This window comes from Mercenaria mercenaria, chromosome 3 (genome assembly GCF_021730395.1).
Source record: "Mercenaria mercenaria strain notata chromosome 3, MADL_Memer_1, whole genome shotgun sequence".
In the NCBI taxonomy this organism is placed as follows: Eukaryota; Metazoa; Mollusca; class Bivalvia; order Venerida; family Veneridae; genus Mercenaria; species Mercenaria mercenaria.
The window spans coordinates 42,976,141-42,992,407 of NC_069363.1; the positions used below are offsets into that span (position 1 = coordinate 42,976,141).

The 16,267-nt window shown below is 32.8% G+C and overlaps 2 protein-coding genes across 8 annotated transcripts in view; both read left to right on the forward strand.

The window, feature by feature from the left end:
• The window catches only part of LOC123524958 (uridine-cytidine kinase-like 1), a 352,168-nt gene that overhangs the window by 133,881 nt on the left and 202,020 nt on the right, over window positions 1-16,267 (forward strand). The window lies entirely within an intron of this gene.
• The window catches only part of LOC123524900 (uncharacterized), a 55,027-nt gene that overhangs the window by 6,741 nt on the left and 32,019 nt on the right, over window positions 1-16,267 (forward strand). The window contains exon 1 of one of the 5 annotated variants that reach the window (XR_008370185.1): window positions 13,411-13,773. The exons of the other annotated variants lie outside the window; for them this stretch is intronic. The gene's annotated coding sequence lies outside the window, so the exon portion shown is untranslated. Of the gene's footprint in view, window positions 1-13,410; window positions 13,774-16,267 lie in introns of those variants that run through there. 5 annotated transcript variants of the gene reach the window in all.

Below are 16,267 nucleotides of genomic sequence, written 5' to 3' on the forward strand. Positions count from 1 at the left end.
TTAGAAAAAATCATCCACAAACATGTTTTCAATTTCTTCTTAGAAAATAACTTTATTTCTTCTCTCCAATCTGGATTTGTCCCCAACGACTCAACAACAAACCAACTTGTCTCGATATACAATACATTCTGTCAAGCACTAGATGAAGGAAAAGAAGTCCGTGCAGTCTTCTGTGACATCTCTAAAGCCTTTGATCGCGTCTGGCACAAAGGTCTTCTTTTCAAACTCGAATCTACATGTATCTCTGGACGTCTTTTAAACTGGTTTCGTGACTACTTATCTCAAAGAAAACAAAAAGTAGTTCTTCCTGGTGGCTCTTCTGATACAGTTTTAATCTCTGCTGGTGTACCACAGGGCTCTATTCTGGGTCTTCTTCTCTTCATTGTTTTCATCAATGATATTGTTCATGACATACACTCTACCATCAAACTCTTTGCTGACGATACAAGTCTATATATCATTGTACATAATCCAATATCTGCTGCTGAATTTTTGAACTCTGGTCTTTTAAAAATAACTAAATGGTCGAATGACTGGCTAGTAGACTTTAATCCAAGAAAAACAGAGTCTCTTCTTATCTCTCGTAAAGTTAATAAACCCTTACATCCTCCTTTAACCATGCATGATGTCCAGATCAATGAGGTTGAATCCCACAAACATCTTGGAGTTGTCCTCTCTAAAGACGGAACATGGCACGAACACATAGATAGTATCAAGGAAAAGGCGTGGAAACGTATCATGAGAACCTTAAAGTTTATTCTTGATCGCAAATCCCTCGAAACTATCTATCTGTCTTTTATACGACCTCTTCTTGAGTATTCTGATGTGGTATGGACTAATATTACCCACCAGGAAGAATTTGAACTTGCGAAAATTCAACTGGTAGCCTGCAGAATCATTACTGGAGCAACCAAATTAGTTTCTTTTGAGAACCTGTACAATGATACTGGATTTGAGCCCCTTAAAATCAGGAGAAACAACCATAAACTGATCCTATTCTATAAAATGACTAATCTTCTGACTCCCCATTATCTCTCCTCGTTGGTTCCAGATGCCGTTGGCCAAACATCTGTATACAATCTAAGAAATGCAAACAATATCAGATACTTTCAGTGTCATACACAACTATATGCTAACTCTTCCTACCATCAACCATAACCGAATGGAATCAATTACCACTAGATCTGCGAAACTCTCCCACACTAGCCATCTTTAAAAGGAGACTCTTTTCTGGAGCACAAAAAGCCCCCGACCACTACTATGTTGGAGACCGCAAATACCAAATTCTCCATTGCAGACTCAGAACACATTGTAGTTCTCTAAATGAAGACCTCTTTTCCAAGAACATCGTTAATAGCCCACTATGTACATGTGGCGAGGTTGAAAATACATACCACTATTTCTTCAACTGTCCTATTTACACAAGAGAGCGCACGGAATTATTCAACAGCGTCCAACTAATTTCCAACATAACACTACATACTTTGCTATATGGTAATTCATCAATCACAAACACACAAAATAATTCTATCTTTCTACACGTACAAAAATATATACAGCAAACAAACAGATTTAAAACATAACACGACTCCAAATTATCTAATTTCTTAATTCAGACCCTTTATGAGTATGATATAAGTCCGTCAAACATAACCAAGTGCTCTAAAGTGACCACTACAACCTATCTTTTCTTGCTTCTTGCTTTTCTGTCCTTTCTTTCCTGTACGATCTCATAAATATGTTTTTGTCTTTACATTTGCTTTAAATACTAAATGAATACACGTATATTTATTTTCCTTCATTTTATGTCTAACCGGGCTACATACAATACTGTTTATTGTGAAGTTAACATGTTACCGAAACAAAATACCAAAATACGCAAGGAGAGAGTTTTAAATAAGCTTGGCTTTCTACTCAATCCTTGATGCTGTAACTATGTAACGTTTCATGTTGTAAATATATATGAATAAAATATTGTTTAAACCAATAACACTTTTTATTTAATTTGTCAAAGACGAATTAGATCGACGTGCATGTCTATTATCTGATATACATAACATTGTAATGTCTTCAAATTGGTGATTTTGAATGATAATGTGGTATTTGTTTCAAAATTGTCGGGAAGCATTTTCCCATTACTCAGCATATTTTTTAAATATGTTTTTAATTATTTTTTTTGAGGGCAAAATATATGTGTATTTCGGGTCTCCTTGAAAAAAGTGTCTTTTCAATTTAAAAAGTTTTTAAACATTATGGATCCGTGGCCTATAAATGCCGTTTACTTTACAATGATGTGAATTTGGTATTTGAACGTTAATATAAATTATCAAAATTTACAACTTCATATCCATAATTTAGATTTTAACTTAAAAGTGTTTAGACAAGAGCCATAATAATTGTCCTTAGCCGCGATGCATGTCAGACAAGCAGACACTAATCCAATAAGTTTGACTTTAATCTTGTATGACAATGTGAAAGTGATGCCTGATTGGGGTTTATCAAAGACAGAAAGATCACGCATATTGATATTGGGATGCTTATTATGCGTTTGATGATGATGGAGGTGTAGAGATGATGCAGATGATGGTGATGGGGAAATGATGGTGATGTCAATAATGATGATGGGTGATGCTACTTTCAATATTGAAATAATTACAAATTAATTATTTACATTTTAATTTTTTGGTATTTACAATAATAAATACATGTAATGCTATAGTTTTATTTAAATTTAGCGTTTTGAATCATTATTTTTATAGTCTTGAGAACCACAAACATTTCAGAAAGTTTTTAATTTGATATGTCCACTTGAGACTTTTTGCACTGATATGTTGAGAGACACGAATACGTCAAAGCATGTCATATCAAGTACCTTCTAGCTGAACAAAACACTTGAAACTCAAGATTTCCTCCTCTCTAGACACTCCATGCACCCATTTATGGCCTCTTGAGCCATTTTGATTTACGGTTCTGCTTGAAACTGACTAATTTATGGATGAAATAAAATTTATAGAGTAAGTTCGGTTCGTTTGAGGACCTCAATATATTTACTTTTCGGTACTTGAAATTAGTGTAACATAAAACGGGACATGTGTTACATGGTAGAGATAGCCAAATGTTATTTATGCACTACTTACTTACACGTTTATGAAATTCATAAACATTGCACATATTACATTTTTAATGACGGAAGTAAAATGCGTGAAAATGTCACTATATTCGTCATACAACATTCGCAAAAAAACCTGGAATATCGAGCTGCCAGACAATTGACATTCGTGCAGCACTACATTCATCGTACAACTCGATATTAAGTTTTGTCTGATGTTGTTTGGCAGACTTGGTGCTCTATAGATAAAAATGTTATCTTTAAAAATAATATACACGGCACCGGGATCCATACGCAAGTTGACGGAGTTAGCTGAGAGGTTATATGTCCGTCCCGGTCAACTTCGCATTTTTACCTGTCTGCACAGTTCGTAAATAACATATGGACCGACATTTATCATTGTCTTTTATAACAAACCAATCGCTACTTTTTATCATATCTGTGGAAAAGTAATGTTTCCTTTGAAATTAACAATAATAATAAAATAGAACTAAAAAACACTAAAACAGCAACAATAGAAAAAAAAGAAGAAAAAAGAGAAAAACGCGCCCATAGCCCGTAAAAATTCCGAGTCAGTCATTATCTTATTATTCATGGACCGGAAGATGACAAGTTAGATAAATATGAATATATGCAGGAAGATCTGTCTGCATATTGGCGGGAGTGGCCCTAAAGGGGACTGTTTGTGACAAGGAGCTACGTACTTGGCTGACGGCTTGCTGTTCAGACGGCCTGCAGAATACTGACGGCATGCAGAAAAGCCCCCGAGCTGCTCAAACTCTACGCTCAACGTGGGGGGCGAGCGGGGAGGGGCACAACACCCACAGCGGAGGAGCGGCGGAGGATTCCAGCGACAGCGGCTTGCAGCACTTACTGCCCTTTTAAGGGCGCCTTTGAGCAACCACGTCTCTTTACGGGTCTCTGTCGTTTAGGTCTCATTGGCCGTGACAGTGATTCACTTTTGGCATCAAAATTATTTTTCTTTGGCATATACTCTACGGAAATTGCGTAGAGGTAAATTTTCACCACTTTGGCTTCAAAAATTTATCTTTAACGGCATACCTTGTGACATGCCAGGGGTCTATACTCTACATAGCTTAAATGCTATACAGTGCCTGAAAGGGCAGATGGACCCTTATTAAACACAAATAACTGAACTAACTGAACTAAATGAAGATCTATCTGTCTATCTAATTCAGAGACTTGTACCAGTTTATCCGGTGTATATCAATTTATCAGTACACGTGTACTAAGACGGGCAAAAAATTTCAAATTATTAAAATCAGTGATATTAACCGTTTAGGGAAGCAAGAAGACATAAAAATAACTTAAAAATAAACTCATTGAAAGAAAGATTAACTTTTCTAGTTTACTTCAATAACTTAATAAATGTTGTGAGATGAGTATAAATATGAGAATATATCATTTAAAAAGACCATGTAAAGCTTAAAATCTGTCATTTCCTACAGAAATCAGTGGGACTCGGGATCAAAATTAGTTACATATTTCAAACGCTTAGGGAAGCAAGAACATCATATTTTATTTTATTAAAAAATATATTGAAAGAAAATGTAAATATTGCAGATTACTTCAATAATTTAATAAATATTGTCAGATAATGCTTTTGGTGTCATTTGATGTGTTAAAGATTTTTAAGTGGCTTAGATTTCTGGGTATGGTTGGATATTACAGCGAACCGACGCAAAAAGGTCATACATCGACATCATACTTGCGACCACCGCTATTAAGCGATTTTTTTATTCAACGACCGGTCAAAATCCCTCCCGAACGGTTTCAGTACATAAATTCATTCCATTAAACGGCTTTTTTATTAAACGACTAGTGACCACATTAATGTAGTCCCGACAGGTAAAATATTCGACAAAAGTATCTATTCAGCAACCGGGTTCCAAATACCCGCCGGGCATTTCTTCACCTGTGTAATTAGCGAGTACGTTTTGCACCTGACTGAATGCAATTACCTTTGTAACAGTCGAACTGGCGAACAATCCAGCTATAATTATCACGGTTTGTAGACTTGGAAAAGTGTTCATGATCTTAAAACAGATTTTGAAATCATACATGCAGTTTTTGCGATCATTTCGTCCACATCAGCTAAACGCAAAGTATTAAATCTAGACGAGAGAAATAATGTCATTGAACTTTCTAAAACAAAGAATGCCAGGCAAATCGCCGAGGATTTAGGGGTTGAGAAGACCCAAATACAAAACATTTAAAGAGAGAAAAAAAGAGAGTTAATTTCGGACTATGAATATAATCAAACATCTAGTAACATTTCTAGTCAGAAACAGAAACAAACTAAAATTGAAGACTATTTTAAGAAAAAATGATGATGATAATGATGCTGCTGCTGCTGATGATGATTGATGATGTTGATGATAATGGTGATGATTTGATTGTATAGAGACCATACAAAATGTACATGTATATATTTTGAAATATATATACATATATGTATGTTCATAATAAATACAGTTACATTAACAGTAAAAAATAACTTTTCTCTTCACCTGATTGAAATTCATTAAGAGACCATTCCATTAAGAGACCACCTTTTAGCAGTCCCTTGGGCGGTCTCTTAATACAATGTCGATTGTATCCTTTATTCTATTTGGCGGGAATTGGGCACGATTTCTCCGTGCAATATTCATATTTATAGTAACTAAAAAGTTGTCCGTCATGTCAACAAAGGACGATGAAAACAATCGTTTGAAGCATTCTAAAGTACATTTTAAAGCGTAATTTGACAGCCTTTTAAAAACCAGTGGGGTTATTTAAAGGGTGGCAGGAACTAGATACATGTCTTGTCTGTATATTAATACATTTTAAGTGGACTCCACATGTATTTTGAAGCAAATCTTGATTTTGAAAAAAAAAAACATGACCAATTTGTTCTCAAATTCGTCATCGTACGACTTATAAAAGAGTCATAGTCGTAGTTTGACTAGTTTCCAATGTGAACTTGGTTGAAAAACGAGGGGAAAAGACGTAACGTTTAAACTGTGCTTAAACTTCCCAATTTTCATAGCACTGTAGCGTGAAAAAGAACCCGGTAGTCAAGGCATTTTATAATCTTATTTTATTCAAAAACATTTCAGGAACATTTTCAGAAAAATCTAAAGAGGAGAGAACGAGCAATAAAATGTTTAATAAGAAGTATCATTTTCATTACGTTTTTTTGTGTGTAACATGCATTAAGGTACACAAGTGTGACAATAAAAATCGGAAAGAAATCGGAAAATGGCTTACAAAATTAGAATACGCTTAAAATGAAATTTATGTTGTCTAAAACTTATTTTCCCCGAAAATACAAACAGTTCTTTCTGAAATTTTGATGCACAAAATCTGCGCGTGAAAAGGCGGGAGTGGGAAAATTTAAGATAATACAGCGAAAACGAAGTCGGAGACCCACGTACTTTGTTCGCTCATTTTACAGTAAAATAAATTTAAATGATAATTTTAGTTTTTTTAAACAAAATCTATGAGACAGTTTTTACACACTACTTAGTAATTCCGCTCGAAAACAATAGTTTTTCAGAAAAGTTTTGGCATGATTTTTGCATTAAGTAAGGTTTTCTTCGGCGAATAGTCGGAGTACATATTTGAAAATAACATCACCGTAAAGGTTTCAACAGGAGAAGGAAAAATAGTGTAGAAAAAAGTAGAATTTATTTTTGGCTAGTTGAAAAACATTTAATGCCTCTTATTTTCAGCACCGATATTCGCCCGGCTCTTATTCAGCACACTGATCACATGGCAATTTCTTTAAAGTTAAAAGTTCCGAATAAGAGAGGTTACGGCTTTTGGAAATTAAATAATGCTCATTTAAATGATCCAGAGTATGAAACCATTATAACTAACATCAGTTCTGTAAAGTCTTTAAAAACAAATAGCTTTCAAACAAAATGGGAATTATGCAAAATAGTGATACGTGATATTTCAGTAAGATTCTCAAAGTTTTAAGCTAGACAAAGGAACAACAGACCACAACAACTCGAAAAAGAACTAAAAATGTTATTTTCTATTCCTGATTCAAATCTAGACGAAAATACGAAGAGAAAAATCCATAAACTGGAAATCGAGATTGAATCATTATACAACTTGAAAACTCAGGGTGCTCAAATAAGGTCAAGAGTAAAATTCATTGAAGAAGTACCTTGAACGAAATTCAAAATATTTTCACAGCTTAGAAAAATCTAGACAAACGAAAAAGATATTAATAATATCACTTAAAATTAATAATAATTCAATAACAAAAACAGAAGACATATTAAATGCAGAGGTCAACTTTTATAAATCATTATATGAATCTAAAACAAGTGTTGAAGATAACGATACTGATATTTACTTGCAAAACGCAATGCCTGATAATGTCTTAAAAGATGAACAAGCTAAAATATGTGAGGGTAAATTTTCTTACGAAGAATGTTATCTCGCTTTGAAAGATATGAAACTTAATAAAAGTCCAGGTCTAGATGGGTTAACCGTCGAATTTTATATCAAATTTGGCACTTAATTGGAAATTTAGTAACTAATTCATTAAACGAAGGATACGATAATGGACGACTATCTGATACTCAAAGACAAAGCGTTTTCTCATTAATTTATAAGAAAGGTGATTCAGAAAATCTAGAAAATTGGAGGCCTTTTTCCCTCTTTTGTATCGATTATAAAATAGCAGCTGGAGTTTTAGCAAAGAGATTGCAACATGTTCTCCCAACAGTCGTTAGTTTAGACCAACAAGGATATATAAAAAATAGATAAATAGGGTATAACATTAGACAAATTCAAGATATTATAGACTACACAGAAACATTAAATACAGATGGAGTTATTCTGTTTTTAGATTTTAAAAAGGCCTCTGACACGGTCGAATGGAGCTTCATGTTTAAAGTTTTAAAACTTTGTGGCTTTAGAAATTCCTTTTTACACTGGGTTCATTTGCTTTATGCCAATATTTCAAGCTGCGTCTTAAATAATGGATGGAAATCAGATTTCTTTAAAGTATCACGTGGGATCCGTCAAGGTTGTCCCTTGTTAGCACTATTATTCATCATTGTAGCGAAAATGCTTGCTATAAAAATACGCAATTGTGAAAATATTAATGGTATTTCTGTAAAGTATGATGGTGCTGTTAGAAAAATCAAAACAACACAACTAGCCGACGATACTACATCGTTCTAAAACACGAAAACGATATCTCAGTTGCTTTACATGTAATTGATGAATTTGGAAAACATTCTGTGTTACTTCTTAATAAAGACAAAACAATTGGTCTATGGATAGGGAAGTCAAAAACGAAATCTATTAACACTTTGAACCAAATAAAGATTACAAATTTACATGTTAAAGCTTTAGGAATTTATTTTGGAAATGACAAAAATGGAAGTCATAAATTAAATTGGGACGAAAAATAAGCAGCGTGCCAGTCTTTTATTAATGCTTGGAACAAGCGAAATCTGAGTATGTACGGTAAAATCTTAATCATCAAATCAATTTTGTTACCAAAAGTTACATATTTACTGAAAAATTTAGTCCCTCTAAAGCCTGTTTTAAATGAGTTCAATTCGATATTTTTAAGTTTCTATGGAAAGGCAAAAACGACAAAATCAAAAGAACAACAACAACCGGTCATAAATTAGAGGGAGGACTAGATATAGATATAGATTGATATGTATTCCTTTTACAAATCAATGCCAGTTAAATGGGTTAAAAACTTAAAGGTATTAGACAATGCAAATTGGAAATTGATACCAAAGTTTTTCTTAAACTAGTATGGTAAAAATCTCCTAGTATTTAATATGAATACTGATTCTACTAAAAGTTTACCAATAACAAGTTTGCCTTTTCCATCATTTTACAAAATTCTTATTGAAATTTGGATTGAATTAAAACAAACCGATAAAGCAAATACAGAAAAATTAAAAACATTTTATGACATAAGGAAACGAATCATTTGGGGAAATCGTTATATAAAACACAAATGGAAAATGTCTATTATTTCAATCATGGATTGACTCTGGTTTAATAATTATAAACGATATTATTTCTGACAATGGTGAAATTAATACAAACAGTTTATATCGAAAACTCGTAAACAAACAGAACTGGATTGCTGAGATTAGCATACTCAAAAGGTCAATTCCTGGTCATTGGAAAGAAATTCTTACTTCTGAAGAGTCAATAAAATCGAAAGTAAAAACATCTTTTAAGGTAAAGGTGTAATGAGCGGGATTTTCAAAAAACAAGTTGCATCCTCGATAATATGTTTAAATAATAGCAAAATCTGGTCTTCATCCGATGTACAATTATTAAAAAGGCCAGATGCACACTTTTTACGCAAATGGCGTCGAAAAATCATGTTTTAGCCTTGCCATGAATAGTTGTGACGTTGCCGTTTTTACGGCGATTAATTTGGTGTCGGGGCGTCTATTTAATTCAAAAAGTTTTTCTTTCTTTTAATATAACAAGCCCATTGAAACCTTTACGGTGATGTAATTTTCAAATATGTTCTCCGCCTATTCGCCGACGGAAAGCTTACTTTATGCAAAAATCATGCCAAAATCTTTCTACGAAATTATTGTTTTCGAGCGAAATGACTAAGTAGTGTGTAAAAACTGTCACATAGATTTTTTACAAAAACTAATATTGTTATATAAATTTATTTTACTTTAAAATGAGCGAAAAAAAAAATACGTGGGTCTCCGACTTCGTTTTCACTGTATTGTCTTAAATTTCCCCCTACCCCAATTTTTCACGCGCAGATTATGTGCATAAAAATTTCACAAAGAACTGTTTGTATTTTAGGGAAAAATAAGTTAATCACAAAAGAGTTTACAACAAAATAAATTTCATTTTAAGCGTATACTAATTTTGTAAGCCATTTTCCGATATCTTTCCCATTTTTATTGTCACGCTTGTATACATAAATGCATGTAACACACAAAAAAGCGTAATGAAAAAATAATACGTCTTATTAAACATTTTACTGCTCGTTCTCTCCTCCATAGATTTTTAAAAAACATTTCTGCAAATGTTCCTGAAATGTTTTTGAATAAAATAAGATTTTAAAAGTCCTTGACTACCGAGTTCATTTACACGCTACGATGCTATGAAAATTGGGAAGTTTAAGCACAGTTAAAACGTTACGTCTTTTTCCCGCGTTTTTCAACCAAGTTCACATTGTCTGTTTGTAGGATTTATTTGCAGCCTTTATTGAACGGCGTGTTACATTATCAATTGGTTTCAATCTGTTTTAACTGTTTCATAAATAGTTAAATACAATTTCCCCAGAATCCGGAGATGTTAGTTCGAGCCCGACTAGATACAGCGTTCCATGAAGTTGGAAAGTTGTCAATTTCTTACGGAGAGTGCCTACTGGTTGGAAACTATAAGACAGGTTGTGTAAGCAGACCGCCGTGACATACTTAAAGGCGTAAATCCAGCACAATTAATGGTTATCAAATGCATAAGTGCAATACATTTTGTAACTTATTTATTTCATGTCCGTACACTTTTAACGTCTGACTTTAACTTCATGTCGTTTTGACTGTGCATATTTCGACCAAGTTAAAAGTCAGAATTAGCCGGGAATAATTATTGTTTGTTTTGGGGTTTTACACCCGTTTTCGTCAACATTTTATTTTTAACAAGCACTAAACTCTTTCCCCACAGTAACTTACAACTGTTCCATTGAAAAATATAAGTCACGGATAGAGTGACTGTACCGGACACCAAACTTATGACCGCTCGATTGACGGGCGAACGCTCCAACCAGTGTGTCATTCGGTTCGACATGGGGGGATGGGGTAATTTTTGACTGGATGAATTATACAAGAGACTATTTTCTAAGTGTCAGTTGTATTTGAAGTTTTCAAAACGGGAATTATTCTAAAATCTGAATTGCACTGGTTTAAAATGTTCATTTAAAAAGATGAAAGTTAACATTGTGGGAATGGCTGTAAATGCTGATGTTGAGATAACTTGTCGCCCGACCTAATTGTTTTTTTTTCTGTGTTAAAAAGATATGCTTGTATTATGTTATGTATAAGGCCAAACCAAATTGAAAAGTCGTTCATCGGATTTTTTTCTGAAAAAATTGAGGCGGCGAGCGAAAAAATAATTTAAATATTTGTTTTTGTTTTTGAGAAAATCAGGAGCGAGCGAAGAGCTAAGAAATATATTTGTCTTGTTTTGGCTCTCGATTAACTAATAAAAACCTTAAAATAGAATGCACAGCCCTTTTACATTAGAAATAATTCATCAGGGATTGAGAAAACATGGGTACATTTTGGTTTGGGTACATTTTGACCTGCAGACGCACAACAAAGCGAACTCGTGGAAAAAGGTAATAACATTGGCATACAGTAAAGTGTAATCAAATAATGTATGCGTTTGAAAATGCTGTTAGAAAATATGTAATATACAACAATGCATAACCTTAAACCATAATCATGAAATAGAAATGTGACTTGAATATTTACTGCTATGAAAATATAGCATTTTTAGCTCGACTTTTTCCGATTTTCGAAATTTTTGATAAAGTCAAATATCACTGTTACTATTAAAGCCTTTGGCTTGAAACTTAAAATAGTTATTTACTATCAAAGTCTACACCAGGAGAAACAATCCCCATAACTCTGATTTGAATTTTGACAGAGTTACGCCACATTATAACTTAGAATTTTTGGTTAAAGTTTTATATAACGTCCAACATATCTGTTACATTCAAAGCTATTGACAATTATGCCCCTGGTACTGGCAAAGCTATAATTCAGAGTCCAGCACTGAGGTAAGTCGAGCATGCTGTCTTACGGACAGCTCTTGTTCTAACTTCAAACTTTCTTAACGGATTAAATTTGTTGAAACAAAGTCTCAATTAAGGTCAGAATGGAGATTAACGTGCATTAACATTATTCTACTCGAGGATTGAAATATTTAAAGATCTCAATTGGTCTGAACACAACTCATAATGTAAATTCCGTACCCCACCCACTTTCGTATAAAAATGCTTATCATTTTGACAGGAAAAATAGAAAACAGAAAAGTGACATGCATCAATACGTATTTACCCTTACCAAAATAATGTAGATTGATGTTATCAAATAAAATTAGTGTGTGTTTTCATCCAATTTTCAATGAAATAAATCCGATTTTTGTAGCATCTCAATTTGGTAAACATTGGAAGAAAACGATTTTTGTAGCAACTCAATTTGGTAAACATTGGAAGAAAATGGCGTAACTGCATAAGGGGGAATAACTTTAATGCAACTAAATATAAGTGTCCTGATAATTATATGATAGACGAAATGTATTTATTGTGATTAAAGACCATTTTAGAACAATCTGGGACTGGAATTATAAACATTTGTACACTGTTACGTCCGTAAGAAGTAGCGCAAAAACAAATTTTGCCTTGAGTTTTTTTAGTGGGGCGAGCGCAAGCCAAAAACAAAAAAAAAAAGTTTTTTGTGTGTTTCTGAAGATATACGAGCGCAAATCCGATGAACAACTTTTTAATTTGGTGTGGCCTAAAACAAAGAGCCATCAAATATGATTAAAATAAAAAATGAAGTAAGCAATTAATTATCGAAACGCGAAAGCTCATTGTTATCACTACCCCCTCCCATTTATTCATATTATTTTTTACTTCTTTTTCTTTTTTTTTGATAGTGCCGTTTTAAAACAGACCCGGGTTCTAATTGTTTGCGTAAAAGTTTGGAAACGACACCGATCTTTCATATTTTATATTTCAGTTCATTCATACCACCCGGTTTTGTTTCAAGCTGAAGTTGAAAATGACAGCGCTTAAGCGGCTATATCCGTACTCGCGTTATTCAAATTTGAAAAAAATACACATGCTGATAAAAACGGTGGAAGTTTTTATCTAAGTGTTAGATATAAATACGGTCAAATGCTGACAAATTCTTAACCATATTTTTACTCTTAAACATAAATGAATATATATTTTTTGGCTTCAAGGCGTTCATTATAGCTTTGATGGAAAATAATATATGAGAAAATATATTTAAAGTAGGCAGAGTTATATCCACTCCTTTTCTGAACTACAAGTAGATATTTAATTGTTTAAATATGACGAACAGCTGGATGCGAAATGAAATCTTCAGCATACAAGATGTTTACCGTCAACATTTAGAACGCAAAGACGTGGCATCGTCAAGCATAATGGTTGACGTTAAACTAGATGGCGCTGAATTACGCCTTCTTGACCTTAATATGTACATCAAACACAAATTAATCGAAAATACAGCAAGTAAGGACATATACAATTCATTTCTCGACGCCAAATTTAACAAACCGTATATTCACAAATATTGGGAAGAGCTATTTTCAAATAATATCAAATGGGAATCCTTTTACTATGTGTTAAATAAAGTTGTAGTAGATAATCGAATAAAGCAATTTAAATATAAGACTATAAATAGAATAATAGCAACAAATGCTAATCTGTTTAAGTGGAACATCAAAAATAGTCCATTGTGTAAATATTGTAATGAGTTTGAAGACTTCGACCACTTTTTCCTTGGTTGTAAATAAAGGAAAAGTAACATTTAATAGATGTGGTTTTAATAAATCATTCAGGAAATTGAAATCTATGATTATTGGATACAAAATAGAACTCCGTGAGTATAACTATATAAATTTATTACTAAATTGTATTTCAAACTTATTTTATGAGCGAAAGACGAACAAAAGCTTTAAACATTTGGAACACTTTATATTACGATAATTTAGTTTTAATCAACTATTGTGAAAATAGGAATATTCGTCCTTATACTTTAAAAGCTTGTTTAAAGAATATGTGATCGTGTATTCAAATTAACTATGTAATCAAGATGGTATTGCTCACATCTATTCATATATTGTTTCATACCAAAATGTCAATGTATGTTATTGTTATTGTATATATGTTGAAATGAAAAATAAACGGTTTGTTTCACGTTTGTGAAACAATTCCAAAAAGAAAAGGTTTCAACAGGCCTGTTATACTAAATGAAAAATAATTACTTTTTGAATTAATGGACGCCCTTAAACTAAATTAATCGCCGTAAAAATGGCAACGTCACAACTATTTAGGACTAGGCTAAAACGTGATTTTTCGACGCCATTTGCGTAAAGAGTGTGCTTTTGACCTTTTTAATAATTGTACATCGGGTGAAGATTAGCTTTTGCTATTATTTAAACATGTTACCTTAAACCGAACAAAAACAAAAAAAGCAGTATAAGGAAAACTCACTTTTAGAATGGTTTTTTTGACATTTATAATTATCACTCAGGGGTTTTACTGTATGTCATTATGTGCGTAGCACTTTTCGCCTGGATTTTGTGAGTAAAACTGTGATCATTTTATCAATAACGGAAGGTTTGAAAATTAGGTAAAGGGTCAAAATTTTAAAAATTTTAATTGGTAGTTCTGTTACACATACCCGGTACATTTGGTTTGATATTATTTTTGAAAAGAAGATGTTACGGTTATTGAAAATCAGGATGATAGGTTTTTGAATCAGTGGTCGGATGATATGCTTATTTTGCTCAAGCTGTAATTTTGTATATGTTACACATTTTCCTACACAATGGACCACTTTTATCATCGTCTTTCACATTGTCTAACATGTCTGCGAGGTATATGTTTAGTAGTACCGAAAATACGGTACAGAAAAGTCTACCTTGTAGTAGCCTAAGATATATTCATTTTACAAGTCAATATACCCGAATGACTTGAATAAAACATTACTGAAATATGTATATGTTTACTGAAACATTTATATAATGTGGTTATTATAATAGTAGCTTGATCTGGGATGCTGTATTTGGCTCGATTAGATTTTGCCAGGACGGATCGCAAGCGCCGAGTGTGATCCGACATGGCAAAATCCCAGAGAGCCGAATACATAATCCCAGATCTAGCTGCTGTTAAAATGACCCGTTCATTATATGCCTCCAACGTTTTGTTTGTTGTTTTGTTATCGAATGAAATCTTCAATGTTTACCGACGATATTTCAAACTGAGTATTATTTATGTGCGCTATTTATAGATCTGCCTCACTTCATGAAAGTAGTCCGATAACATATATTACAGAAGGTACAATACGGATTTTTATTATGTCTGCTCGTATTTTCTTGTGAAAAAAAACCGTTTTCTTGAAATAATTTATGTAGGTGTATAATAAATATAGAGATGATTGGCAGCCTTGATTCCGGATACTTATATTTGTAAAGATACCCTTTCAAGGCTTAATTAGTAAATTAGTTAATTAGTAAAGCTCATATATATTGTATATTGCCTGCCAATTAAAATGATACATTTTTTGTATATATTTTATTGCAACATTTCATGCTTGCAAGTTTTGTATATATTAATATCTCGAGCAAAATATGTTGTCATATCATATGCACACTTTTCATTATTGTCTCTTAAACATCATAGATATCGATTTATATATAGGCATTTAAGTTAAACAATCTGTGCGTCTCACACTTTGGATCACATATGTTTATCGCAGATTTTCACAAACATGTATAAAATCTTTTATCTTATTAATAATAGGTTTCCCGAAATTTTAACTACTATGCATGTAATAGAAACAAATACTTGCCGAGGAAAGAAAATGTCAGTTTTTTTTCTTCATAATCTCTCATGAACAGACTAAGTCAAACCGATTCTATACTGCTTCCACATGTAATATAATTTCCACAAGGTTTATGTGTTTTAAAAATACTTTCATATATTTATTCAATTTTTTTTTAAATCTTATGTAGGTACTTAAACATTCTTAAGTTATATTCGTGTATCATTTGATGGCAGTTTAGACTTTAAAATTCCACTCATGATGGAATGTGGATTGTATTCAACTAAACGTATATACATGTACGTATTTTGCCTCATCGACGTTCTTTACTATCAATATGTAAAGTCCTTTATCTACCGGGGACACCAACGTAAATAGTTTGCTCCAATATTCCATATAAAATGCACAAAGGCCAATTCAATGAAGTTGTCATAGAGTTCCAGTGAACACGCATAAATTATGTATAATTGTGAATATATACGATTCCGGGCTACCTATATAAAATAATGACGTGTTGTGGGATTGGAGTTGTGTAAAACTAAACATT